General features: G+C 36.0%; 1 pseudogene; it reads left to right on the top strand.

Moving 5' to 3' along the window:
• Positions 1–1,498: 1,498 nt before the first annotated feature.
• On the top strand, positions 1,499–1,617 carry LOC120589885 (uncharacterized; annotated as a pseudogene).
• Positions 1,618–16,536: the final 14,919 nt, after the last annotated feature.

The raw sequence follows: 16,536 nt of genomic DNA, 5'->3' as shown, positions 1-16,536 counted from the left end.
CTATAGACACATGAAAAGATGCTCAAGGTCACTAATCATCAGAGAAATGCAAATTAAAACCGCAATGAGATATCACCTCACACCTGTCAGAATGGTTATTATCAATAAATCAAAGAACAAATGTTGGCGAATATGTGGAGAAAAGAGAACCCTCATACATTGTTGGTGGGATTGCAAATTGGTACAGCTGCTATGGAAAACAGTCTGAAAGTTTCTCAAAAAATTAAAACTGGATATACCTTTTGACCCAGCAATTGCACTTCTGGGTATTTATCCAAAGAAAACCAAAACAATAATTAGTAAAGATCTATGCACCTCGATATTCATAGCAGCACAATTTACAATAGCCAAGATATGGAAGCAACCTAAATGTCCATCAACAGACGATTGGATAAAGAAGTTATGGTTAGTATATACAATGGAATATTACTCAGCCAAAGATAAATATCATATCATTTCACTTATATGCAAATCTAAAGAACAAAAAGAACAAACTAATCAAAAACAGACTCACAAATATAGTGGACGATTTGGTGACAGGCAGAGGGGAGGGGAGTTGGGAGGCTGGGAGGATGGGGTGAAGGTTTAAAGAAGTACAAATTAGTAGTTGATAGATGGTCACGGGGCAGGGGAGCACAGCGTAGGGAATGTAGTTAGCATTAATATGTTGGCTAGGTAGAAAATCAGAAGAGAGAAGGAGCAATTAGGGGGATCATTTTTTAAACTATATGAATATCTAACCAATGTACTATATACTTGAAATTAATAAAATTAAATTAAAAAAAAATTCTGGCTACAAATAATTAATCAAGTGGTCTGATGTGGGAATTTTCTTTGTTTATAAAAACCCAATGAAGAAATAAAGCAAAACACAAATAATCATACTTTAGTGATATTTTTAGAGTTGTAGGGTTAGATATAATTTAGAATTATTAGATAATAAAAAAGAAAAGTGAAATAATTTAGAATGATCTGTTTGATTTGTGCTTCACACAGTTCTCAAATTTATAATTCCTGATTCTGGCCACTATGTCTCAGCATTTTCTCAGGCTATTTGACTTGAATGTGACGGGACTTCTCCCACATAGAGCAAAGCCTCACTTCCCCTGTCAGTTCCTCAAGAATCACTTCCTTCTGCAAGTCTCAACTAACCACCCCCCGCCACCCCAAAAAAGAAATGTAAATTATCACATGCAGCATTCACCAATTGAGTCTTGCCTAGAGAGATTCCTTGTGAGCTCATGACATGAAATTCATGGATTTCCCACTCTCTAACCCAATTTTGGTCCAGACAGGGAATAAAAGAAGAAGAATTGGATGTCATATATGAGGTTCAGGGCCAGGAGTAAACAGACCCTTCAGCAAGAAGGACCCTAGTAAAGAGTGCAAAGGAAAGACTAAGACATTCAGAACTGGATGCTAGAGAAAGCCTTTTATAGCTTGGGCCCTATCTAGACAAACCTCCCAACGTTGAGAAGACTATAAAAATCTCCTTCCTGTCTACGGCCATGCCACCCTGAACATACCTGATCTTGTCTGATCTCGGAAGCTAAGCAGGGTTGGGCCTGGTTAGTACTTGGATGGGAAACCACCTAGGAATATCAGATGCTGAAGGTGTTAAAAAAAAAAATCTCTTTCCTATTATACTTTGAGATGGAGCTCTGAGGTGACTAAGAGCCCAGGGCAGGAAATAGAGACTAGCTGGTTCCCAGGCAGGTAATAAGAAAGGCAGATCGTCAGCAAACTCTTTAGCAGAGTAATTTGTAAATCTCCATCTTAAAATCTACACTTTTGAACAGTTTTAAACAGAGATGGAGGATTGGCGACATAAGGAAACAATTTTTTAAGAGGGACAATAGGACACTGTGAAATAATAGAAAAAATACATTGGCCTTGTCCCCGTTCCCAGCAGAGTTCCTAAATCCTTGTAATTTCCTAAATGATAAGAGTGCTAGGAACATCTTTTGTCTTAATGTTTTGGTCTTTGACCCGGTTCTCGACGCAGAGTTCCTAAATCCCTTGGAGTTTCCTGGGTGATAGAAGTGTCTTTTGTTCTAATGAGGTGACTCTGGGTGGGGTCCTAGAGAGTTTCAGGATGGTAGCTGGACACCAGAAAGACCAAGCTTGGAATTTCATCTTCACCCCCCGATCCTCCAGAAAGTTAATCATAGATCATGCCTATGTGATGAAGCCTCCATAAAAATCCCAAAAGTATGAGATTCAGAATGTTTCCAGGTTGGTGAATGCATCTACGTGCCCTAATTCCAAGGATAGAAGCTCCTGCACTCAGATCTTCAACACTTCCAGATCTCTCCCTGTGTATCTCTTTATCTGGCTGTTAATTTGTATCCTTTGAAATATCCTTATAATAAATCAGCCATATAAGTAAACTGTTTTTCTGAGTTCTGTGAGTTAATCTAGAAAATTATTGAACTTGATGAAGGGGTCATGGGGACCTCCAATTTCTAGTCAAGCCAGACAGAAGTTGTGGGTAACCTGGAGACCTACTATTTGCAATTGGTGTCAGAAGTGGGAAGGCAATCTTATGAGACTGAGCCCTTAATCTGTGGGGTCCATCCTAACTCCAGTTAGTGTCAGAATTGAATTGAATTATAGGATACCCAGCTGGTGTCAGAGAATTGGTCGGTGTGGGGAAAAACCCGCATGTCCAATGTCAGAGTATTGTGCTTGAGAGAAAAGGAAAAAGAAGTGCATTTTTTCTAGAAAGAAGTAGATCAATAGAATCTTGACTACAGAAAAAAAATATTTTTAAAGGATAAAAGGACAAGGACACCCCTCCTAAATTAGTTTTAGTGAAGACACATTGAAAGTTGGCACAAGAAACTCACTCTATATTACTCATAGTGTGTTGTGTACTTATACTGACTATATGGTGAGCTATAGATCATGCTTATTCCTGATTAACTCTCTTTGTTGCTTTATTAAGTCTTATTTAAAGTCTCCTCCAGATATTTGATCTAGATAACTCTTTGGTTCAGATGGCTCCCTCTCTCTAATTATGAGAGCCAAAGGATAGTTTCAAGAGTGAGGGACGTAATCAAGTTTCTCTCACACTCTGTTAGCCAGATTTCTTTCTTTCCATGTGGACCACATGAGATGCATTTTGGATGAATAGGTAAGCTTGGAACCATGCCTGCAGAATGTTAGGACAAGTTCAAGAACATGTCAAAGGTTGGGAACCCTGGAGAAAAGGGTCATCATATTTAAGCATTAATGTGAAACTATAAAATGAGAGCTGATCTGTCTGTGCAAAGGCTGGAATTTAAAGCCTCGCTCTTCCCTTTACTGAGTAGACGACCTTGGGCAGGTTAACACCAACCTTCCTGGCTTTTTTGAAGAACAAGTGAGCTTGCACACATTGGGAAACCTTAAAGCTCTATTTAAGTGCAATACATGATTGAATAAGCACATGCATATGCACAAGCATAGGTTTGACTTGCCTTGGAAGTTGCATTTACATATTTATGTGTGCTAGGTATGAATTAGCCGAAAGTGATTCTGTAATTGTTACTCCCAAAGAACAAGTGCTACAAGCAAATTTTATAAAACAAACTTTAAAACTGTCATCTCTATTGAGTAAACAGAGAGAGGCTTGCACAGGTTTACAAAGGATTTCACAATAAAGTCAGTGCCAGCGTCCAATAAGATCTTTGTCATTTTTACAAACTGCCATAAGCATTAGATGCTCCCACAGGAGTGTTCCTCTTATAGCATCACAGAACTGTACTCCCTCTGTCCAGCCTGGGGTCCATTCTTTGTAGAATAGTGATGTTGTGAGGTGTTTGGTTAAGTTACTCAGATTCTGACTCACACTAATCAAATTCACAAGGGATAGATGAATAAAATAGAATATCAGATAATATCAATTGATTTATTAAAATAAAATATCCATTAACTGATAGAAATAATACTCACACTTGCTAATTGGCACATTCATCCCCTGAAGACAAACCCACAAAGAAACCTTGTTGAAGTACCAGGTTTCCCTACAGAGCACAGAGTCAGAATGAAGGAGGGCGGGGACGTGACCCATGTCACTGAACTCTGCCAAGTTGCAACATCTATTTCCTGCTCAGGGTGACCCCATCACACCTACCAGTAGAGGCCCACTCCCTCCATTCCTCCCTCCCTGTGAGGCTGCTGAATAAGTATAGTAGGTCAGAGCTAGAATGTTTTTTTAAAAAAAATAGAAAATTCCGGAGCACACTGCATCTAGTAAGAGTAAGATTTGTTTCATGAAACTTTTGTTTTAGTAGGTAGATGATAGATTAGATAGATAGATAGATGGATAGATAGATGATAGATGGATAGGTGGATGGATAGATAGATAGATGATGGATGGATGGATGGATGGATGGATGGATGGATGGACGGACGGACGGACGGACGGACGAACGAACGAACGAACGAATAGTAAAATGGAATAGATGATAGATGGATAGGTGGATGGATAGATAGATAGATGATGGATGGATGGATGGATGGATGGATGGATGGACGGACGGACGGACGGACGGACGGACGGACAGACAGACAGACAGACAGATAGATAGATAGATAGATAGATAGATAGATAGATGTTACTTAGATAGATGATAGAAGGAAAGAAAAAAACTGAGTCCTCTATGAGAAAAAATAATGTGTTTCTTATAGTTTCTCAGGCCTGAGCATTTGAACAAGGATATATTGATGGAAAAATAGAAAAATAAAGATTATTTGTCTAAAGACAAATAAAGATTAATTGTTGGAGCAGACTATAAACTCAATTTTTGAGTCTAGAGTGCAGCCAGTCGAGAAGATTTCTAGATGCTATGTTCAAAGCATCTTTAGATGGTGAAGCAGGGATGGCAGTGGCAATTCAACAAGTTTCCTAGTTTAAAGTTTGAATGTTATTTTGGTGATGGTATAGACATCAGAGTCACAGTAATGATTATTTCCCACAGCAGTCCAAATGGAAGATGCAGTCCAAACTGTCGTGACAATGTGTCTTTTGACATTTATATCAAGTCATCCAGCTTCAGCTTGCAGAGCTTCAGAAAAAGGGCAGCTACAAAACAATTTAGAGTTGTCTATAAGGGATTTTATAAATGAATTTGGCAATACCCCTGCAGATAGGTCAATGTCACCTATACATAACATAATACATATATAAACATATAGACAGATGCAAATAGAGATCTTATGGCTTTCATTCTAAAATTTTAGCCACGAGTCAAGGCATAAACATAGTAATACGAAATCTAGTTATAGAAAACTTGGTTCTTGTCTTTGCTCCACTTTATATCTTTATCCAAATATGTTTCTGGCAAATAGGACAAGTTGAGTTACCTGCTCAATGTGAGAATTAAAATTTCTCACAAATACTTACATGGGAGACTTTAAAATTTTTCTTTTGCTCTGATATGTAATTTTACAGAGGCTGTGGACTAAATTTTAAGCAAAGGATGGACGATACATCAAGCAGCCATCTAGATGTTTCTGAAGCTCATCTGAGTAGATAAAATATCCAGTCTGTTTCCAATTAGCATTTTTAGCTTCAGATGACTGTTTGGAGGGTCCCAATTCCCTCAAGAGCTCTTAAGGGAGAGCAGTAGACCTAAAGTTTGAGTGAATGTGGGGAGGTGAGGAACTAGAGTAGGAAGGGAAAGGGCTGGCGGTGGTGAGCAGAGGAATGGAGGGGTAAGAGTTCAAAGGGAGACATATTAAAGATGCTGAAGGGAAGGTTGAAGGTGGTAGAAGGAGGAAGGAGGGGGTGGAGATATTAAAAAATGAGACCTCTTAGGGAAGATCTTAAGTTTCTCAAAGGGTCATTGAAGTTCCAAATTGTTCTCAATAAGGCAAAAAGAAGACATTACCACAGTGGCCGAGCATGTAATCGGCAGGGATTGGAGAAGCGGGGAGGGTTTCAGTTGACTGAGAATTTTCCATGAGAGGCAAGTAGGGAGAACAGAGAGATGTTTTGTTGTTGTTGTTGTTTTGTTTTGTTTTGTTTTGTTTTGTTTTTTAAAAAAAAGTCTAGAAGAAGAGCTTCCAGCCCAAGAAGTACATTCCAAATAAAGAAGCCTGGGACTCTAACTCAGCTTCAGAAAGTATACTCATTCCAAATGTCACTTAAACCAATTAGCTTTTTTATGGCTTAAACGTGGACAAAAGGGCACAGGAGATGCAGTCCCCATATCCAAATATAACCAAGGAGAAAGAATACAAGGACTCTCATTGCCACAAGCAGTATGAATGACATTTAGGTATTTGTGCCGCCGATCTCCTACAAAAATTCAAGTTGATGCTAGTTCCTCAAGTCTTTAATAGGATACAAATATTTATACTGTTAAAGAGAAAACTAAATTAGACTTTTGGAATAAAAGTCTAATTTACTTTCTGAAGCTGAGTTAGAGTCCCAGGCTTCTTTATTTGGAATGTTACTTCTTGGGCTGGAAGCTCTTTTTCTACACTTTTTAAAAAAACAAACAAACAAACAACAACAACAACAACAACAAAACATCTCTCTGTTCTCTCTACTTAGTATATATATATATGTATATATATATAATGAAATATTATTCAGCCTTAAACAAGAAAAAAGAAAATCCTGTCATTCGTAACATAGATGAACCTGGAGGAAATTTTGCTAAGTCAAATGTCAAATATAAATACGGCATGATCTCACTTATGTGTGGAATCTAAAAAAGTCAAACTTGTAGAAGCAGAAAGTAGAATGGTGGTTGTCAGGGGCAGGTGGTGGGGAGAATGGAGAGATATTGGTCAAAGGATACAAAGTTTTAGTTATAAATAATTTAGAATAAATAATTTCTGGAGATCTAATGTATAGTGTGATGACTCTAGTAATAATACTATATCACGTATAATTAATACATATATTATTAATATTTTTATTTATACATTTTATATAATATAAATAAAAATATATATAAAGTATAAATATATGTCTTCTATTTATATCTATTGATATATCTTTTTATTTGTCAATTGTACCCCGGTAAAGCTGGAGAAAGCAAGATCTTTGAACAGTGCATCGCTGCATAGCCATTTTTTTTAGTTATTTCCAGAAAACCAAAACGGACTGCAAAGACTCTAATGGAGTATATTCCAACGGTTGGTCCTAAAAATGGATTTTTACATCCTTAAACATTCCCTCCCATGACCCCACTATCACCTATCTCCTCTGCCAGTTCTGTAGTAAAGAATTTGGATAATTTATGGGTCTTGAAATACCGGTGTCTTGGAAATATTCCCCCAAGGGATTCCTCAAGTTTTAACCAAAGAAGATGAAATTCTAAAAGTAGCTTATATTTGTCCTTCATTCCTCCTGGCAGTGCTTATTGACACAGGGGATAATTAAATGAACCCTACCCTCACAAGCTCATAGTCCAATGAGAAGAGACCTGTCTGTGACAAAAGTTCATTAATTCACTCCAGGTGCAATAATGGAATTCTACAGAGTACATAATGGGGCACAAAGCAGAGTGAGTTTTTTCTTCCAGGGACATTTGGGAAGTGACTCAGAGGTGAGGTGATGCTTGGGCTGCTGTGGAATGTTTAGTAGAAACTTATAAGATGGATTTAGAAGGGATGGGGGACAGAGGAAGAGCTTTAGCAGAGAAGGCCGAGATCTAAAGCAGTGGCTTTCAATGCTGGCTACATATTAGAATCAACTGGGGAAACTTAAATACGTGGTAGTGCTTGGGCATCACCTCAGAGCAGTTAAATTAGAATCTCAGAGGGTGGACCCAGGCACTATTTATTTTAAAAACTTTTCACATGATTCTAATTTACAGCCAAGATTGAGAACCAATGACCTCAGACTGGGATTTTTAAAAAAGGAGGGAGACATGGCATGAAGTTGGGGAGCGTTAAGAGGGAAAAGGGTTTGGTTTGGCAAGACTAGCAGGAGTCACAACATGGACAAAGACAAAACATGTGGCGCAGGTAACTTTGTTCCTGATTGAACTTCGACAACAAATAACAACAAAAAACAAAACAAAGTAAAAAAAAAAAAAACCACCACTGGCCACAAAGGGGCTGCTTTCATGGAGAAAGATGGTAGGATGAGCAACTACAGTAGATATTTCATCTTTATTTATTGAATAAGTGAATAATCCAGAAACCTGGTCTTTATAAATTAGACTATTTTTAGGGGTCTCCTTAGAATCTTTAACAGTTTCTCCATTCTTCCAACCTCCCAATCAAAAGTCTGGCCAGCTTTACAGTGGTAGTGATCATTGAACAGTATTCATATCCCTGCTTATTCTAGAAAGACACTTTCTCATCAAACCCTACTTAATTCATACCAAATAAAAAAAAGATCTTCAATGTATAATACATAGACCTAGTGGGGAAATCTATCCTGATTAAATACCAGATAGAAAATAAATTTGTGTAATTAAAAATAGTCTCTGGAAAGGAATAAGTCCAAAAGAGGAGTGAAATAATAGGCAACATTTTTTTCATTTCTATCTTCAGTGCATACTGCACTAGTTTCTAAGTTTAGCTTAGTAAAAAAAATCACATTCAGGAAGATATTAGCAACCAATATATATTAATTATTACTTTTACATTTCCTAAGGCTAATGTTTGCTATTTATCTATACAAGATGTGAGTAATCATTCATTTAATCATCCATTGAGAATTTCTTTGCTTTTAGGTACTATAAAACACATGATTTCTAAGTGCCCATCAATAGATGATTGGATAAAGAAGTTGTAGTACATATATGCAACGGACTATTACTCAGCCATAAAAAAATGAAATCTTTCCATTTGCAACAAAATGGATGAACCTAAAGGGTATTATGCTGAGTGAAATAAGTCATACAGAGAAAGACAAATATCGTATGATTTCACTTATATGTGTAGTCTAAGAACAAAATAAACAAATAAACAAAATAGAAACAGACTCATAGATACAGAGAACAAACTGATGATTGCCAGATGGGAGGGATGTTGGGGGACTGTATGAAAAGGTGAAGGGATTGAGAAGTACAAATTACTAGTTACAGAAAAGTCGCAGGGATGTAAAGTACATCATAGAGAATATAGTCAACAATATTGTAATGACTATGTATAATGTCAGGTTAGTACTAGACTAATTGAGGGGAGTCAATCATAAATTATATAAGTGTATAATCACTATGCTGTGCAACTGAAACTAATATAAAATAATATTGAATATCAACTCTAATTGAAAAATAAAAATTTAAAAAAACACACATGATTAAGTTTTAGTCCTATCTTGGATCAACTCACAATTTATTGGGGAAGAAAGATATGTAAATAAATGTAGGGAAATGTGTTAAGGACTATAAAAAACGATATTTTCAAAGAACTACCGAATTACTGGGGAAAGACTAGTTAGCATTTGGAAACCAACATCAGCATGTTCTTCATAGAGGAGATGAAGTTTGGACTAGTTTTTGAAGGAATAGGTACTACTTCTTGAGTAGAGTCATGTACTTTATGACTATATGCTGATGTCTTCCAAATCTCTATCTTCAGTCCAGATCTCTTTCTAGAGCCTCAGATTTGTAAAGATAAATAAACGTTTGCTGGATAACTACATCTATATATTCCACAGGCATTTCAAGATCGAAACTACATGTATTTTCTTTCCCCACCTAAACCTATTTTTTCACCTGCATTGTCTATCTCAGATGTATCATCATTTGTCCAGTCACCCGTGCTTGGCACTGGAGAGTTATTTTTGTGTTCTGGTCATCTATTGCTGTCTAACAAATCTCTCCAAAACGTAGTGGCATAGAAATTTATTAGTATCGTTCACGATTCTGAGAGTTAATGGGCTCCGGTTGTGTTTCTTATTAGGTTCTCTCAGGTAATTAAAGTCAGCTATTGGCTGGGACTGCAGTCATCTGGTGGCTCAATTGGACTAGATGCCCCAGAGAGTTCATTCACATAGCTGTAGGTGTTGCTGGCTGTATGAGAGCTGGGTTCTCATTCCAAGAGATCCACTCTGACCTCTGACCTAGCCCTGCAAGTCAAGTAGTGTCATTTCTACCTCATTCCATCAGGTATAATGGACCCTCCCAGAATTGATGTGGGCTACACTACTGCGAGTAGTGTAGTTGGGGAGCATCTTCAGAGACTAGCTATTGCATCTTGACTTTTCCTCTTCTCCATTTGCTGTCTAATACTTCTCTAACCTCTCCATGCCATCTCAACTATTAATGTCCTAGTCCTGCTTTTTGTCATGTCATACCTGGATTATTTCAGTAGCAACTCTCCTTTCCCACCTCAATTGCTCTCCCTAACTTCTACCTTGCTCCTCTTTAGTTTACATAAGATATCCATCCCAAAGATGATAAGTGATCTTTTTTTTAATAGACTCGACATTAGAAATACAACCTGTATATAGAAAAGTACATAAAATATGAATATACAACTTAGTCATTATTATAAAACGTGATTCCTATAATCACAAGAAATAAAATATTGCCAGCACCCCAGAAACCCCCTCATATCTCTGTCAGTCATACCCCTTCTTCTTCACTCCAATCAGAAGTAACTACAAATAACTACTTTATTGACTTTTATGGAAACCAATTCCTTGCTTTGTTTTATACTTTTACCATGTAAGCCTTCATCCCTAAACAATATCGTTTTGGTTTGCATGTTTTAAAATTGTATGTAAATGGAATTATACAATATATAGTCTCTTGTACCTGGCTCCTCTCACCCATAGTTGTGTAGATTCATTCATCATGTCTGTATGTGTAAACTCATTTCATTGCTGTATAGTATTCCATTGTATAAATATGCCATGTTTTATTTCTTTATCTAGTTGAAAGTTGATAGAAATTAGGAAAAAAAGAAATTAGACATACTAATTTTGTTCTGCTTTATTCTTCTTTTTCAAAATTGTTTCAGGAAGTTTTCAGTTTCTTTGCCTTTCTGCATAAATTTTATACTATTCTTATCTATAACTACAAAAAAATTTTACTGAGATTTTGATAAGAATTGTGTTAAACCTGTATAGCAATTTGAGAACTAGCATTTTCACTATATTGAATATTCTAATCATGAATACGGTACATGTTTTATAGTGCTTGACTGAACTAGAGTGATTTTTGTCTAAAAGTGTTCTGTCTTCTTAGGTGGACCTTTACCTGGGCTTTTGACTAGATAAAAGTCTGTTTTGTCTGTGCCTGTTGGCATTTCTAGGTTGGTGGCTTCTTTAGCTTCCAGTCTTGGCTATATGAAGGAAAAGGCAAACCCAAGGAACTCACCATCTGTTGTTCCTTGCATCTCAAGGTCCTGTCTTCTCTCTACTTCTCAGAGTTTTCTTTATGTGACTATATATATATATACCCTGCCATATATATACAGATAAACTCCTTAGACTTTTATATACATATACACTACTTTTTTATGTATATATATATATATATATATATATATATATATATATATATATATATACATATACACATAATCTCCAGGGTTTGGGGTTGTACTTAGTGGGTAAATAGATAAAAGTTCATCTGCTCCATATTTCCTGATGTCAATATCTCTCTCCCATATTTTTCGTATGTATTTTGTGTTCTTTAAACAGCTTGGTAGTAATCTGGATTCCATTTTACATACTAGTAGGTGTCCTAAGAGAACCTTTTAAATTGACATGTGTGACCTTGTATAACTAGTAAAATAAATTAGACTAGATTAACACAAATTTGAAAATAATTCAATCCTTCCCCCATCGACCCCAGGCTGACCCTGCACTCTTCAGCTTCACTCACCACTTCCCTATTCTTCCTTTCTGGACTTCCTCTCCTTCTCCTGCTTTTCTTTTCCTTTATCTCTTCTTTCCTAGGTTTCTTTGTGGTTAAAAACCATGCTTATGATAAATATATTCTCAGAAAACTTTTTAGAGAGTTTAAATGACAATATTTTCCAGTGAAGTCTGGAAATTTGTACATGGCAGATAAATGCTTATTTTTGTAGCTTAAAGGTAAATTGCAGGAATTTCTAGAGATTATTAGAATATTTTTGAAGGAATAGCAAAAGTTAGTTGTGTGTGATAATTTTCAAAGCACTAAAAGTTTTCAAGTCTGAAATTGTATTTCAGGTGTGCCTCAACCTAATGACTTTGAGTTCATCACTTACTGTTGCTGAGTGTCATTTTTCCTTTCTATAAGTAGACATGGTCCTACCAACTATAGTCACAGAAGTCTGGGAAGCCAGATGCAAAATAACATGGTTGATATTTAACAATTACATTTTTACCTGAAGCTATAGCAAAATATGGTATTGCATTCTGCCCTTCTTTAAGGATTAGCAAATTGCTCTTAGGATGAACCCTACTAGATCCGAGAGAAAATCTACAATGAGTTAACCTGAGAAAACTGTGCATATTCTGAAAAGTATAATCTTCTTTTCCTTTTAACCTGGTTATTCTGGGACCTGCCATATCACTTACTGTTCAAATCTCAGCACATAATGTAGCCATTCAAGTATATATTGTGTTTTCTTCTATATCAGCTAAATTGCAGAAGATGTACCCATTAGGGCAAATTTTCTGGAACTAAATGAGGGCTTGAAACACAATGCAAGTGAAAGGTGTGTCTTGATAGTCTTTGGTACCTTAAGCAAATCCAGTTAATTGTTAAACTACTAATGTTATGATAGAATAAACTGACAGGTTGATAAATGGAAAACACCAAACACTTAAAGACGAAAGGGACTTCTCCGTTGGCCCAAATCTGAGAATATAGGTTAAGATTGCTAAAATTACATCATTTAATTCTGATCTTAAAATCTACCCCTCACTAACTTTTTTAAGAAGAAGAAGAAAAAAGAAAAAAAGATTATGGATAATAAAATGGCAATAAGTACATATCTGTCAACAATTACTTGAAATGTAAATGAATTAAATTCTTCAGTCAAAAGATAGGGTGGCTGAATGAATAGAAAAACAAGACACTTAGATAGCTGCCTATAAGAGACTCACTTCAGATCCACAGACTGAAAGTAAAAGGATGAAAAAGATATTTCATGAAAATGGAAACAAACAAACAAAAGATGTGGTAGCAATATTAATACCAGACAAACTAGACCTTAAAACAAAGGTTATAACAAGACACAAAGAAGGACCCAGTAATTCCAAAACACAACTTCGAAGGGACATGAGAATCTATGTTCATTGCACCATTATTTATAATAGCCAAGACATGGAGGCTACCTCAGTGTCCACCAATGGATAAATGAATAAAGAAGAGGTGGTACATATATATAATGGAACATTATTCAACCATAAAAAAGAATGAAATCTTGCCGTCGGCAACAACATAGATGGACCTAAAGGGTATTGTGCTGAGTAGAGAAAATCACACAGAGAGACACAAATGCCATATGATTTCACTAACATGTAAAATCTAAAGAACAAAATAAACTAACAAAACAGAAACAAACTCATAGATACAGAGAACATTTTGATGGTGCCAGATGCTGAGGGGTGGGTGAAAAAAAGTAAGGGATCAAGAAGTACAAATTGGTAGTTACAAAACAGTCAAGGGAATGCAAAGTATAGCATAAGGAATATAGTCAATAATATTGTAATAACTATATATGATATCAGATGGGTAATAGATTTATCAGAGTGATCACTTTGTAAGTTATATAAATGTCTAATCACTATGTTATACACCTGAAACTAATATAATATTGTATGTCAACTGTAATTAAAAAGAAAAAAGTTTAAAAAATCAACTTCTCACTACATTTTCATGTATAATTGACAAAATATGTAAAAGATTGGTAATGCTCAGTGTTGGCAAGTTTAGGAGGAAATAGGCACTCTAACACAGGGTTGGTTGGAGGATAAATTGGTAAACCTTTTGGAAGGGTAGTTTAACACAGCCTATCAAAATTTAAAATGCGCTTATCATTTGATCCAGTAATTCTACTACTGGCAGTTACCCTATGGAATATGTTTGCAAAAATATGCCTATTTATATGCATAGAGAGATGTTCATTACAGCATTAATTGTAATGGCAAAATTCTGGAAATAACCCAGAAATTCATTAGTGGGAACCTGATTAAATAAATTATGTGTACAATGAAATAACATGCTCCTATTAAAAAGAATAAGTAAATTTGTATGTTTCATGTAAGAGATCATCAAGATATGTTATTTAGTGGGGGAAAACAGGCAAATTATAGATAGAATTTAGTATGATGTTATTTGTGTAAACATTTTAAAGTCTATATACATATACACTGATATCTGCATAAAAATTTCTTGGAGAATAAGTAATTTTACTAATTATACTGGGCCAATGTAGTCTAATTATATCTGGTCAATATAATCTAGGGGACTATAAGTTGGTAGAGAGGGAGATTTCATTTATATATTTCTATATTGTCTGAATGTTTTTGTACTATGTACATGTCTTACTTTTTATTAAATTGCCTGTCCCTTGGGGACAGGTAACTGCTCAATATATCCATTCAAAGAGTTGGTAAAATTCAAAATTGTACAGTCTCATAATTTTAGAGTTGTAACCCATTTTATAAATAAGAAAATTAGGAGTCAGAGATTGAGTGTTCAGGTGACTTAGGCAAAGTGATTGAGTAAGCTGGTGACAAGCTCAGAAGAAGTCAGGTCCTCTGGCCGCTGGTCAAGTGACTGGCCACTGCACTCTGCTACTTTGATGTTGTGGTCTCTGGGAAATTGCTCCAAATGCACCTGAAATTTCAATTAATTTAGTGCTCTGTTAACCATTTCCTGGAAAATATTATACTTCACATATATTAAACAATGGCCTCATACTTATTAAATGTTTTCCATTTAATAATTTTGAAGTAGCCTAAATGCATTGAAACAAACAATCCTCTCCAAACTGAGGTCACTGCTGGTGGCCAGACACCAACTTGATTCACTGGCACCTGGATACACCTGTGCAGTGCAGTATGTGGACACCCTCTCATGCCTACTGAACACTCCATGTGAGTGAGCTGCCAGGCAGCACAGTGCATCGCATCAATGTAACTAGAAATGGTCTTTGGACCTTTTAATAAGCTAGTTTAGGTCAAATCTTCACTGATTTAAAATTTTTTTTATAGACATGTAACTTACATTTAGTAATAGGCCCACAATGGGAAAGTGTTCAACTTGATGAATTTACACACATCCTGTAGCCACCACCCAGATCAAGCATTCAATACGCTACCTCAGGCCACTTTCCATCAATATGCCCTAAAGGCGATCAATATTCTTGCCTCTAACATCAAAAATTAGTTTTAATGTTTTCCATAATTAAAAATTAATTATGAAAAACAACAATAACAAAAACAAACAAACAAAAGAAACCCACAGCTGATGATATGGAGTAGTGGGCTGGTTAAGGAAGAGAGGTCAAAAGTGTTTTAATCTATTCTATCATTTAAAAAAATCTTCTTGTTATCTTTTTATCTTCCTTGTTCACTGTGTTCTTTTAAAAAATTGTTATGTGAAAGATCTTATACTTAATACATCTCTTTTAAAAGGAGACTTTTTCTAGGCTTCTCTTTTTATAGTTATTTGTGCTTGAACTTTTGTCATGCTCTAGTGATCAGAGAAAAGGACATGGAAAGAGGAAAAGAATTACAGGGGTACACTGATTTTTTTTTTTAATCTTAACTTCTATTTTCCATACCTGCTATATTTCTTGCTGCTTTTACTTGGAATCAATGCCTACCTCTACACATTCACCAAAATGTGTGTATAACATTAAAGCACACAAATATCGAAATATTATTGTTTCTTATTTAATAGTTAAGAATAAATGCAGCAAGATTGTAGATTTTGAGCATAAAGACTTTTGGGAGAAGGCATGTCCTAAGTTTGGAGGTAACTACTCAGAAGTCCCAAAGTGCTGACTTAAAGGATGCTGAAATTGTACCCTACTCCAAAGGGAGTGCCTGGTATGGGAGATCATGGTATTAGGGATGGAGGAGCTCCCAACCAGGTACAGCCCAACCCAGAGTGTGTCATCTTGCCATCATTTGACTTCATGTGATCACACCTACCCAGAGCAGATCCCCTCTGGGCCTGTAGGGATGTGGGGACTGACAACTCCAACTGCAACACCTTTTCAGTAGTGTTGAAGGAAGCTAAGAAATAACTTTCAGATAGCTAGAGATGGCAATGACAAAGATATCTATGCTTCATGCAGACAGCAACCCTGTCCCCAGACACTAAGGGTCAGAGACCTCGAACTTTAATAGAAAAGCTTAGAAAACAATTGGATACAAACTTCATGTAGTGCTATAGTGAGTGGTAAAGACTGGTGTAAAACTATACAATCAATTTTCTGTATAAGTCCAAAAGAATCAAAAATGATAATTGATCTTTACAGGAAGTCCTCGAATAATATTTTGTTTAACACTGTTTCATTATAATGTTGTTGAGAAAAAAACTCTGGACACACTGTCTGTGTGGAGTTTGCATGTTCTCATCCTGTCTGCATGGGTTTTTCTGGGTCCTCCGGTTTCTTTCCATATTC

The sequence above is a fragment of the Pteropus medius genome, unplaced genomic scaffold (genome assembly GCF_902729225.1).
Source record: "Pteropus medius unplaced genomic scaffold, Ma_sr-lr_union100, whole genome shotgun sequence".
NCBI classification, from domain to species: domain Eukaryota; kingdom Metazoa; phylum Chordata; class Mammalia; order Chiroptera; family Pteropodidae; genus Pteropus; species Pteropus medius.
This window is presented reverse-complemented; position numbering and strand designations above follow the sequence as displayed.